At 32.9% G+C, this 10,664-nt stretch overlaps 1 long non-coding RNA gene and 1 other non-coding gene across 2 annotated transcripts; both read left to right on the top strand.

The window, feature by feature from the left end:
• Window positions 1–1,133: 1,133 nt before the first annotated feature.
• LOC146918059 (small nucleolar RNA R71) lies at window positions 1,134–1,240 on the top strand. Its single transcript, XR_015017191.1, has one exon. It is a non-coding gene; the product is annotated as a small nucleolar RNA R71 (small nucleolar RNA).
• A 6,349-nt stretch (window positions 1,241–7,589) lies between these two features.
• On the top strand, window positions 7,590–9,908 carry LOC146918058 (uncharacterized). Its single transcript, XR_015015962.1, has 3 exons — window positions 7,590–8,404; window positions 8,570–8,744; window positions 9,439–9,908. It is a non-coding gene; the product is annotated as an uncharacterized LOC146918058 (long non-coding RNA).
• The last annotated feature ends 756 nt before the right edge of the window (window positions 9,909–10,664 follow it).

The raw sequence follows: 10,664 nt of genomic DNA, 5'->3' as shown, positions 1-10,664 counted from the left end.
TTTGATCAAGAGCTTCGCCGAAAGGAATATTCACCTGAAGTTGTGAGAAAAGTTGCATGAACTTCTTGAATTGGCCTTCATCCTTTTCTTTCTTCTTTGAAAGGTGAGGGTATGGAAGCTTCACATATGATGGAATAACCTGTGGTTTGTCTCCATCTTTCAAAATTTGACTCTTCGACTTCCTCAAGATTGAATCTTCATCAATTAACTTCTCACTTTTTTCTCCCTCTATTTTTTTCTTCCTTTTGTTTTCAACTACTCCATGATCATTTTCTTTTTCAACTCCACCCTCATCATTTTTTTCAACTACATCATCCTCCTCTACCTCAACTACATCATCAACCTTCTTTGGAGCTTTTGGAACTAAAGGTGTCAAAACCTTTTTGCTCCTCAATTCAATAGCATTACAAGACTCATTCTTAGGGTTATCTTTAGTGTTACCTGAGAATCCGCCTTTACTTTGTTCAGCCAATTGCTTAGCTAATTGCCCCAGTTGAGTTTCAAGCAGCTTCCTAGAAGCTTCATTGTTCTTTCTTTCAGCTTCTTGACTCTTCTTCATCTCTTCAAAGTTGCCTTGAGTCATCTTCATGAAGTTCATCATAGTTTCCTCAAGAGCTGATGGCTTCCTTTGTTGTTGTTGAGGAGGAGTGAGCATCTGAGAGTTCAAAGCATTGTTATTTGAGTAGCTTAGATTGGGATGCTTGTTGATGCCTGAATTGTAGTATTGATTCTGCCTTTGATAACCTCCCATGAAGTTAGCTTCTTCATTTGACCCTTCTGGAACACATTCACCGTTGGGATGTTCTTCACCACATAAGTCACACTTGATTGCAGCTACTTGTTGTTGTTTATGGGCCAAAGTGAAGCCTTGAAACTCCTTAGTTAGAGCTTCAATTTGTTTGTTCATCGCTGCTTGGTTAGCAAGGATAGCAGTTTGCTCACTTACTCCAAACACTCCTCTTTCTTTCTTCTTAGCTTCAGCACGATACTCATTTCCAGCCATGTTTTCTATCAAAGCTTGGACTTCATGATCAGTTTTGCTCTTGAGACTACCTCCCGCGGAAGCATCTAAGAACATTCGAGTGTTTGGTGTTACCCCCTCAGTGAAGATTTGGAGGTATTGCTTCTCGGTGAACTCATGATTAGGGCATCTCTTGAGAAGCAAATTGAATCGCTCCCAAGCATCATACAATGATTCACCTTCTCCTTGCTTGAAGTTAGAGATCTCCATCTTCTTGTCCCAATACTTAGACATAGGGAAGTATTTCTCCAAGAACTTCAGCTCTAACTCTTCCCATGTTTGGACAGTCCCGTTTGGAATTGTTAGCAACCAATCTTTTGCTCTTCCCGTCAAGGTGAAAGGAAATAGCCTTAGCTTCTTTTGTGCTTCAGTCACGGTGGCTGGTTGCACACAAAACTCGCAGGTTTCAGCAAAACGGCTCAAGTGTTCATGAGGACTCATAGCTTCAGTCCCATCGAATTGCTTGTCCCTCAAACCGTTGAGGACAGTTGTCTTGATGTCGAAAGCTACAGGGTTAGCTGGTTGAAAAGTGTGGGTCAGTTGACCGCGATGAGTGGCTAACCCGTAGTCTCCTAGCTTAGGTCTCGGTGGTACAACTCCTTCTCCTTCCATAGTTGCAGATTTAGGAGAAGAGATTGTTTCAGATTCACTTGAGAGTTGCTCAGGTACTTGTTCTCGAACACCCGGTGGAACGGACTGAGCTAACCTTTGCGATCGGACGGCTTTCCGAAGTGCTCTAGCAGTCCTTTCAATTTCCGGATCGTATTCTAAGTCGTCTGAGCTCTGTTTACCTTGCATAAACAGCAAAATACCTTAGTAGCACTGCACAACGCAAAGTAATCAAGTGAATATGAAAACAGAAAAATAAAAATTAAAAACAGAAAAGTAAATTACAAAAACCCTAAATTATAACGTAATTGCCTTGTTGAAATAATTCAACAGTTCCCCGGCAACGGCGCCAAAAACTTGGTAGAAGATTGGCAAGTGCACCAATAACTATCGAAGTAGTAAAAATATCGTTCCCACGAGGACTGTTTTTAACTTCAATTATTCAATTTCGTTATAAAAGTATGATGTATAAAAGTTTATTTTGTTTTGCCACTAGGCAGTCGATTTGGTTTGATTTTAAGAAATCAAATAAAAAAGTAAAGATTTGATTAAGAAAATAGGAGAGAGATGAGATCAGGTCTTCGAATCCTCTATGTTTCCCCTAATTGGTTACTGCACCTATTATTACTAATGATTCTCTAGTTTCACGATAGTTAACAAATTAGCCCTAATCAATCCCTTGAGTTAGGACCCTCTTTTTAAACTACAACCCCTAATTCCTTAGGTGGTCTAATAATCATCAAAGGTTTAAGCACGTTAACCTAATATCACTAACAAACGATTATCCATTCCTAGACTAACCATGTTTATTAGAACAATTCAATTAGGTCTAAGTCGAAAGCTATGGTCAGTAGTCATTCGATCTCACAAAATCATGTTTATATTTGATCAGGATATAAAAAGCAGTAAGAACAATTGAATTGAATGAAAACTAGAATATCATTAATAAGTAATAGAGTTTCACAGCAACATATGATCAATTAGGGTTACATAGGTTCATCTCCGACCTAATCTCTAAGAGATTTAGCTACTCATAATTGAGTTTACAAATAGCATAATCAATGAAAGAATTAAAACATACATAAACTGGGTTAGAGATGATGAAATCCTCTCCGCTGCAGCCTTCTGGGTGTTAAAATCGCACTTTCGTTCTCCAAAATCGTAACCCTTGTTCTTCAGATTGAGTGCAGTATTTATAGAAGTCATGGGCCTGACCCGTCAAAATCGCGCCGCGCCATGTATATAGGCGTGCCGCGATTTCCCTCAAACAGGGAGGATGTAATTTTGCTTCAAAAATCGCAGCACGTCTTGAAATTGGCGTGGCGCGATTTCCTTCGAACAGACTTCAACATTTAAGCTTTTTGCACTCCAGAACAGTAGAAATTGCATAAGAACTCTATCAAAATGTCACAATAAGTCCCTAATATTACGTAATGACAGAATGTCATCAACACTCATGTTTGTACGGCCACACAACATATGGTTAATCACATTCGAAAATGTGGTTAATTCAGTTAAGAAGATGACTAATTCGAATTCACGACCAAAGTTGTGTTTTTTTTTCATAAATGGAAAAAGGAAAGATAAACAAACTAATCAACTTGTTGCCTAAAGACCCAAGAGGAGCCGGCTAATAGTGAGAACTAATTGTTGCCGAGAGAAGTTCAAATAGTCAATGGATCGATATTTATAGTCTCAAACTTAACTAATCAATCAAGATATTTATTGTCTTCTCTCAAGGTATATGAATAGTCATACCGAGATGAAAATTGAAGTTATAAACATCTTCAATAAAATCCAGAGCCGTTTTAGAGTTAGATTTTGTTGTGGTTAACTCAATGATTTTTATACATTGTCTGCTCAATATAATGCAAACCGTTGTGGTCACTGGTCCCTAATTATAGTTCCTTCCTTTCTTTAGAGGATTTATTTTCCATATCTTCTACATTCTTGGATAATATTACTAACTCCCATGGATCAAAAATACATGATGGGGTCAACACATCACAGACATACACATGCTGAGTTCGGAATCCAAATGTGTAGTTACATCCAAGATTTCTTTTAGAAGAAGTGATATCTATCAAAATATTGGATATTAATATGAATAAAATAAGATAAAATTAACTCAAAAATTAAATTTAATTAACAATTAAATTACATATAAAAAATTGATGTGATGTCAAATATTTTGGTGCTAATTATGAACTGTATCCAACAAAACACTACAATAGAGAAGTTATCACCTTTTTAGTTCAAAATAGTTTTTGTGGCAAAACTCAAGAAAGAAAAAAAAAAAAAAAGTAATCCTCTTTTATTTAACAGAAAAATGTAAAACCAGAAAACCCTAGAGTTTTGTGAATTAAGTCATGCTCTCTTCTTTTCTATGAGTGCAAGGAATGGAGAAGCAGAAGTGTGAAAAGAAAATACTTTATCTCTTATACTTTAATACAAATCATAAATCTAGATAGGAATAACATGGAAAGAAAAATGAGAAAAGAAAAAGAATACTCAGAAAATGTTTAGTGTACACCTCTATGTGGTGTATATACATCTTGAAATAAAAAGAAAAAAAAAAGAATGATGTGATAGATGTAATATGTTGGTGAACTCAGAAGTGATAGAATAAAAAAAAATATAAAATAAAGTGTTGAATAAATTAGGATGTTTACATATCATTGTTACGGATTCAATTACCAAGCCAAAGAAAGATACCTACATCACTTCCTTCCAATACAGACAAGGGAGCCACACGCCAATAATAAGATGCTCACCTAAGACATACTCCCTTCGTTTCAAAATATACGTAAAACTTACTTTTTAGGTTCATTCATTTAATGATGTATGTGGTCCATATTATGAATCACATACATCATTAAATGAATGAACCTAAAAAGTAAATTTTGCTTATATTTTGAAACGGAGGGAGTAGGCATTTGGTGCATTATTTTCAAAAATACTCATTTTTCAATTATCAAATAACCTAAATCACTGAATGTTCATATGATTAAATCTCTTCTCTCAATCATTGATGAAGCTGACAAAACAAGCTTTTTTATTTTTTTGGCAAACTAATAATATATTGCAAGTGATGCTCAAACCCAAAAAAATGACTGAAACCAAATAAAAAATAAACCAACTCCTAGAAACGGCTCATAAAAAATAAAAAATGACAAGCAAACCACTCTCAAAAACCAGGTATAACCTTGAAAGGTGTTGACTCAAAGAAACGGCTCCCAAAAACTATAATGAGATTAAGTTCCTATTAGGGCTACTTGGGAATCATACCTCGTCACTAGAACTTCCTACCCAAGACGTGACCTCAAGTTAGGGTCTTCCATCTCCACTTTTCCAACAGAGGCAAGTTGAAGAGATGAAAGTCCATAACACTGAGATTTGTGATATTTATCTTTATATCACATATTTCGTTTTGAATTTTCATCAAGCCCACTCATTAATGAGTGTCAACAGGATAGCTTCAAAAAAAATGTGAAACACCTTATTGATGCTCAAATATGAAGCAATTACGTCATGACACTTTAACATTTTTAACCCACATAATTAGATATTTGACTTCTATTAAATGTTTTAAGATATCATCACAACTTAGACTCTTTAGACATGTTATATGACTAATTTTTGAGTCAATAACGAGTATTTGACTCACTCCTAAATGGATGATATATAGGAATTAAACTCGTGTTGTTGTTTTAGGAAGAGTCGTGTTAACGACTCTCCGAATACTTTGTTGCTAGATGATTAACATTTATTTATATCATTAAAAAAAAATTGTTTGATATGTATTAATATTCCAAGAATAATCCGAATTAATTATCTCACACTTGTCCTAATTAAGTCCTTCTATCATTCTCCCTTTTCTTTTCTCCAACTCTCACATCACATCCCTCAACTAAAATGTGATACAATCTTTATCCTTACGATACATGGACACAAATTGAAGGGACATGAAGAGAAAAACATCCCTACAGCTAGCAATACCCTCAATATTTACCAATCCTTTTGGCCTGCTTGTTGATTGTGACTTCCCAACCATGCATGAGTACATATCATCATCACAACGATTCAACATTTGTGTGGTTAGGTTTCTTTTAAGAGCCATATACCTCTAAATAGGTAAAATCAATTGACACATCCTAGCCATCCAAGTCGAGAAGGAAAAAAAGTATATATATACATAGACATGAGATAAAGATTTATTTGTCACCATATATTATAACTTTATTACATGTTCAAAAAAAAAGTCTTAAACCACAAGACAGCTTCACTTGCCTAAGGTCCTACATTAAAAACTGGTTTGTATTTTCAAAATATGTGGGGCTCACAGACCACTCATGGTAAGTGAATGAGATGGAAGTAAATCACAACAACTCGATCTTTATATATGACATCTGGATTGCTAAGTTAGAAGGAAGAAATTGTGTGATGTTTGATGATGATCTCACACAAGATTTACATCAATCCCATTGCACATGGGTGCATATCAATATCAATAACTACTTACTACTCTTGCATAAATGTATGATATGGACCCTGTAGTACACTACAACCACTTGCATTGTACAATTTGAATAGATCACACATTAGTGCCTTAAAAATAACCTCAACACATAAGTAGTAAGAATTTAGGGGGTTTAGATAGTAAAATATTTTTACACATGTACGAGAATAATGGTGGATTAACAACTTGAGTTAGTAGAGGCAATTTGTTTCAAAAATAAAGTTACAAGGAGTGCAATGAACACTCTCGTGTTAACCTTCTCTCTAATGCTCATTCTTTTATATGGTGAAACTTATGAGTCACACACTTTAAAAATGGATCTCATATGAAGTGGGAAGACCCACATGAGTTTCATCTAATAAGAGAGTGACTGTTCGAACTTAGAAAGAGAGTGTTAGCAATTATGTAAAGCTATTATCAATACCAAAGAGAGATATGGTGGTTCGTTATAATTGGTGATTAATTGACTCACATTGTGACTTCAACAAATGGGACATTCTGCTGTGTAGCAAGTGTGAGTTAGAAATCCTACCTCAATTAGAATAATGGAAGTTGAACATTTTATAAGTGAGATGACTCATAAACCTATTATCTTAAGGTTATTGCTAAATGTGTGGTGTCTCTCTCGCTTGTGTGGTTGCTCTTGCCTAATGTGGATGGTATCCAAGGCTCCCGTCGTGACCCAACAATGGTATCAGATCCAAGGTTCGACGAAGGGTTCGATCGGCTCCTTGTGTCGAAAGTCTTCTTGATCAATGGTGTTTAGACGAACACTTTGTAAGTGAGAGAACCCATAAGTCATATTCACTTTCACTTATGTAGTTACTCTTACCAGATGTGGGCCGCGCTCCCGACTCCACTCCCTGATGCAGAGCACATTATAATCTAATATGGATAAAAAAAAAGTTTCAAAAAGTAGACTCTTACCCAACTTTATTAAAATTGTGGTTTTTAAAATTATAAATAAAAAAGGAAGGAGATATACATTTTATTAAAATATTTACTAAAAATGATAATAATGATTCACCTTTTGACCTATTTTGTGGAGGTCCAATTTGTAATGCTCCTCAACCACTAAGAAACTTAAAATCTCATATTTTTTTATCCACGGTGGAGAGACATTACCCTCCAATATTTGTGTATGAGCCACATGAGATTAAGGTAGCCAATTGGCATGCATTGTTTTACATGGAGTACGTGTGATAAGGGTTAGGAAGTTACCAAGCTATAGGGCAGTGTACTTTTTAAGAGCATATTTTCTCTCGTGAAAAGCGGTTACAAATATCCGTATGTATTGGAAAAAGGGCCATTGAAATATTTGTACTATATTTTCTCTTGTGGAATATTTTCATGACCCTTTTCACCCATTGTTAGTTTCAACTACACCCTTCCACCTTTCCATTTTCTCCTATAAATAGGTTCTCTTGGCTTGTTACAAACACAACAAAAACTTCAAAACACCATACACACAACTCTCTATTCTCTCTTATAATAAATTAAGTCTCTTCTATTTAATATTATAATTAATTAGTTAATTAATTTTCTTATATGCACTTTTCTTCTTTTTATAGATACATATCTTTTGTATAAAAATATTATATGAGAATATTGGAGAAAATGAAGAGGGAGAGGGAGGAACTACTAGCTAGTTAAGTAAGGTTGTTGACAGAAGATAGAGGGCACTAAGGATGATATGCATACACATATACAACATGGAGGAAGAGCTTAATTGCATTTCATTTCCTTTGTGCCCTCTAGACTTCTGTCATCACCTCATCTTTACCCTCCATTCGCTCACCTTTTATTAACTCCAATTAATGATCATATATTATATCTGCAATTTTTTTCCTTGATAAACCTAGAATGGAGTTTGTTATTATAGTTTGATCATCATATTTATTTATTTCTTTATTATTTTTTATGAAAATCATCATATCTATGTTTACACACACACACACTTGTTTTTTTTTTTTAATATATAAATCATAATAATACAACTTTTTTCTTTTGTTGATAAGTCCTGTTTAATTTTTCATCTCAAATTAACGCATTATGATCATAATTTATGACCTTCTCCTAAGATAATTTTAAGTTTTTTTTTTTTTGACAAATTTAAGTATTTGTTGGCATTGATATTTACATTTTGATTTTTTTTGTTATCATAATTAAAAGGAAAAGATTAATTCTAACTTGAGTACAAGGGTGCTAGCCATTAAACAGCATCATACAAAAGATGAAACATAAATAATAAAATGGTACTGATATTGTGATTGTTTGTTGCTTTTTTTATGATCAAAACCAATTTATTGATTAAGCAAGATGTATCAAAGTTTGCATATTTCTTTCCAAAAAAAAAAAAAATATGTATCAAAGTTTAGATTGTTAATTATTGTTTGTTGTTTGAAATTTGCATTTTGCAGTTTGACATGGAGAAGTGATCAGAATGATCAGAAAGGTGAATTAAGGAGTAAACTTGAACAAGTGCATATGTTCATTCCATGTTGAACTCTTCTATAAGAAATTTTGCTATTTTACTAATTACCAAACAGGAACCATAACACTATTCCTGCAAAAAGATAAAGATACTTCATATTGGTATTTTCTTTCTTTTCTTTTTGCAAGCTTAAGTACTAAAAAGATCTCTTAATTTAGAAATATATATATATATATATGCTGATTAAATAAGTAATTAGATTTAACATAGGTTGTATTTTCATTTATGTTTGATCCTTCCATTTCCATAGAAAAAATATTGTACTATGTTTCTAATTAGTTTTTTTTTCTTTTTGTCTTTTGAGTTTGGTATATATATTAAATTTCAAATTGGTTTTTACTTTCTTCTAATAGCTAGCTAAAGAACTAAGTATATCATTTTGAAAATTGGTTTCGAGTTCCCCTTAAGAACTAATTATTGATGCTTTATAATGGGTTTCAAGTACCCCTTAATAAAAGTTTTGCTTATAGATGAAAATATCAATTAATTTATATTTTTTTGAGAATATAGGTAGTATTTTTTTTAGTAGCAAAAAAAATATACTTCCATAAGAAGGAAAAAAAATTGCTTAAATTTATATTTGTTGGGCTTATGTATAGTTAAATTTCATATTGGTCTTTTTTCCTTTTGCTAGCTAAATTATTAAGTGGATACTTTAATTTAAAAACACTTTTTTTTAAGGGTAGAAACACATATCGATTAGGACTTTATATATAGGGGATATGTTCTTTAATTTTTAATTGCTCATTCCATAAGAAAAAACCATGACACTAATTTTTCTTTTTTTCGATTTAGGTATAGGTATACATGTGAAATGCTAAGAAGGGTATAGCTAGAAGAACTGCATCTACAAATCAATCTACTACTTTCTTGGTGGAGAAAGGACCAAATGGAAATTAATAGGAATATATATCAAGCATGTGGGAGGATTAGAGAAGGACCAAAGTGAAAAATAAGTAGGAATATCTGGCATGCAGAGAACAGGGTCCAAAATGATCAGTACGACATATTGTAGGGCATATACTCTGCAGGATATTTTTTTCCATGTCAGTGCCCCCCACCCACATTTGTTCACCGATTCGAAGAGGCTAGCTATGTGATCACTCTATCTAGTCAATGGTGTACGGAATATTACAAGATTATGTGTTTTAATTTTTAGGTGACCACTCTAGCTAGGTCTTCTAATATACAGTGATTATTAAGACCAAACTTGATGATAAGTTTCAATGTAATATATCAATAATATTATATTTACCATTTATTCATGAATTGCTTTAGAAAAAAGCATTTGCTCATGAATAAGACCAGACTCAGATCAAAGTATCGTATAAATATGATCCAGTTGTATGTGTATGATCAATGTGAAAAAAAATATTTGTTATGCCAGCATAAGTTAAGGAACTAATAGAGATAATTAATGTAAATTATATATGTGTGTGTGTTTTTTAAGAATAAAAAAATAAAGCTATCCCTCTTGATATAATATATCCATTCAACAAGTTTATAAGCCTAAAGTCAGATCTTTTAAAAGCTACCAACAACAAATTAAAGAAATTCAATTAAAAAAACAAAATTAAAGGAATTTTAAGTTTATTTTTTCTTTACCTTAGATTTTGCAATATTAAACAATACAAAATAAATATTTAATTCATTCACATATTTTTACTCGAAACAAGTTAACTTATTTCATTGCAAAGAAAATTCATAATACAATTAGGAGGTTAATGAAAATCATTGCAAGGACAACAAAAATTGTTGTTAGCACTAAAATGACCTTACAACCCTCAATAATAGAATCATATTTTGATCTATTAAATAAATTTTACATTAAACACATCATAAATAACTTGTTTACAATCAAGCTCAAATATGACGTTCATCATACCACAAGTTATATAATTCATTGAAGGGATAGTAATAAACCTAAAGCTTCATCCCTTCAACAAAAAAAAAAAACCTAAAGCTTCATAGTTTTTCACTTGCAGGTTCATGCATCTCTACAATTGGTTCTGGCCATAACA

This window comes from Medicago sativa, chromosome 6 (assembly GCF_051527215.1).
Source record: "Medicago sativa cultivar Bolivia chromosome 6, Bolivia_mono, whole genome shotgun sequence".
NCBI lineage: Eukaryota > Viridiplantae > Streptophyta > Magnoliopsida > Fabales > Fabaceae > Medicago > Medicago sativa.
Note: the sequence above shows the minus strand (reverse complement) of the source record. Positions and strands in the feature narration are given on the sequence as shown.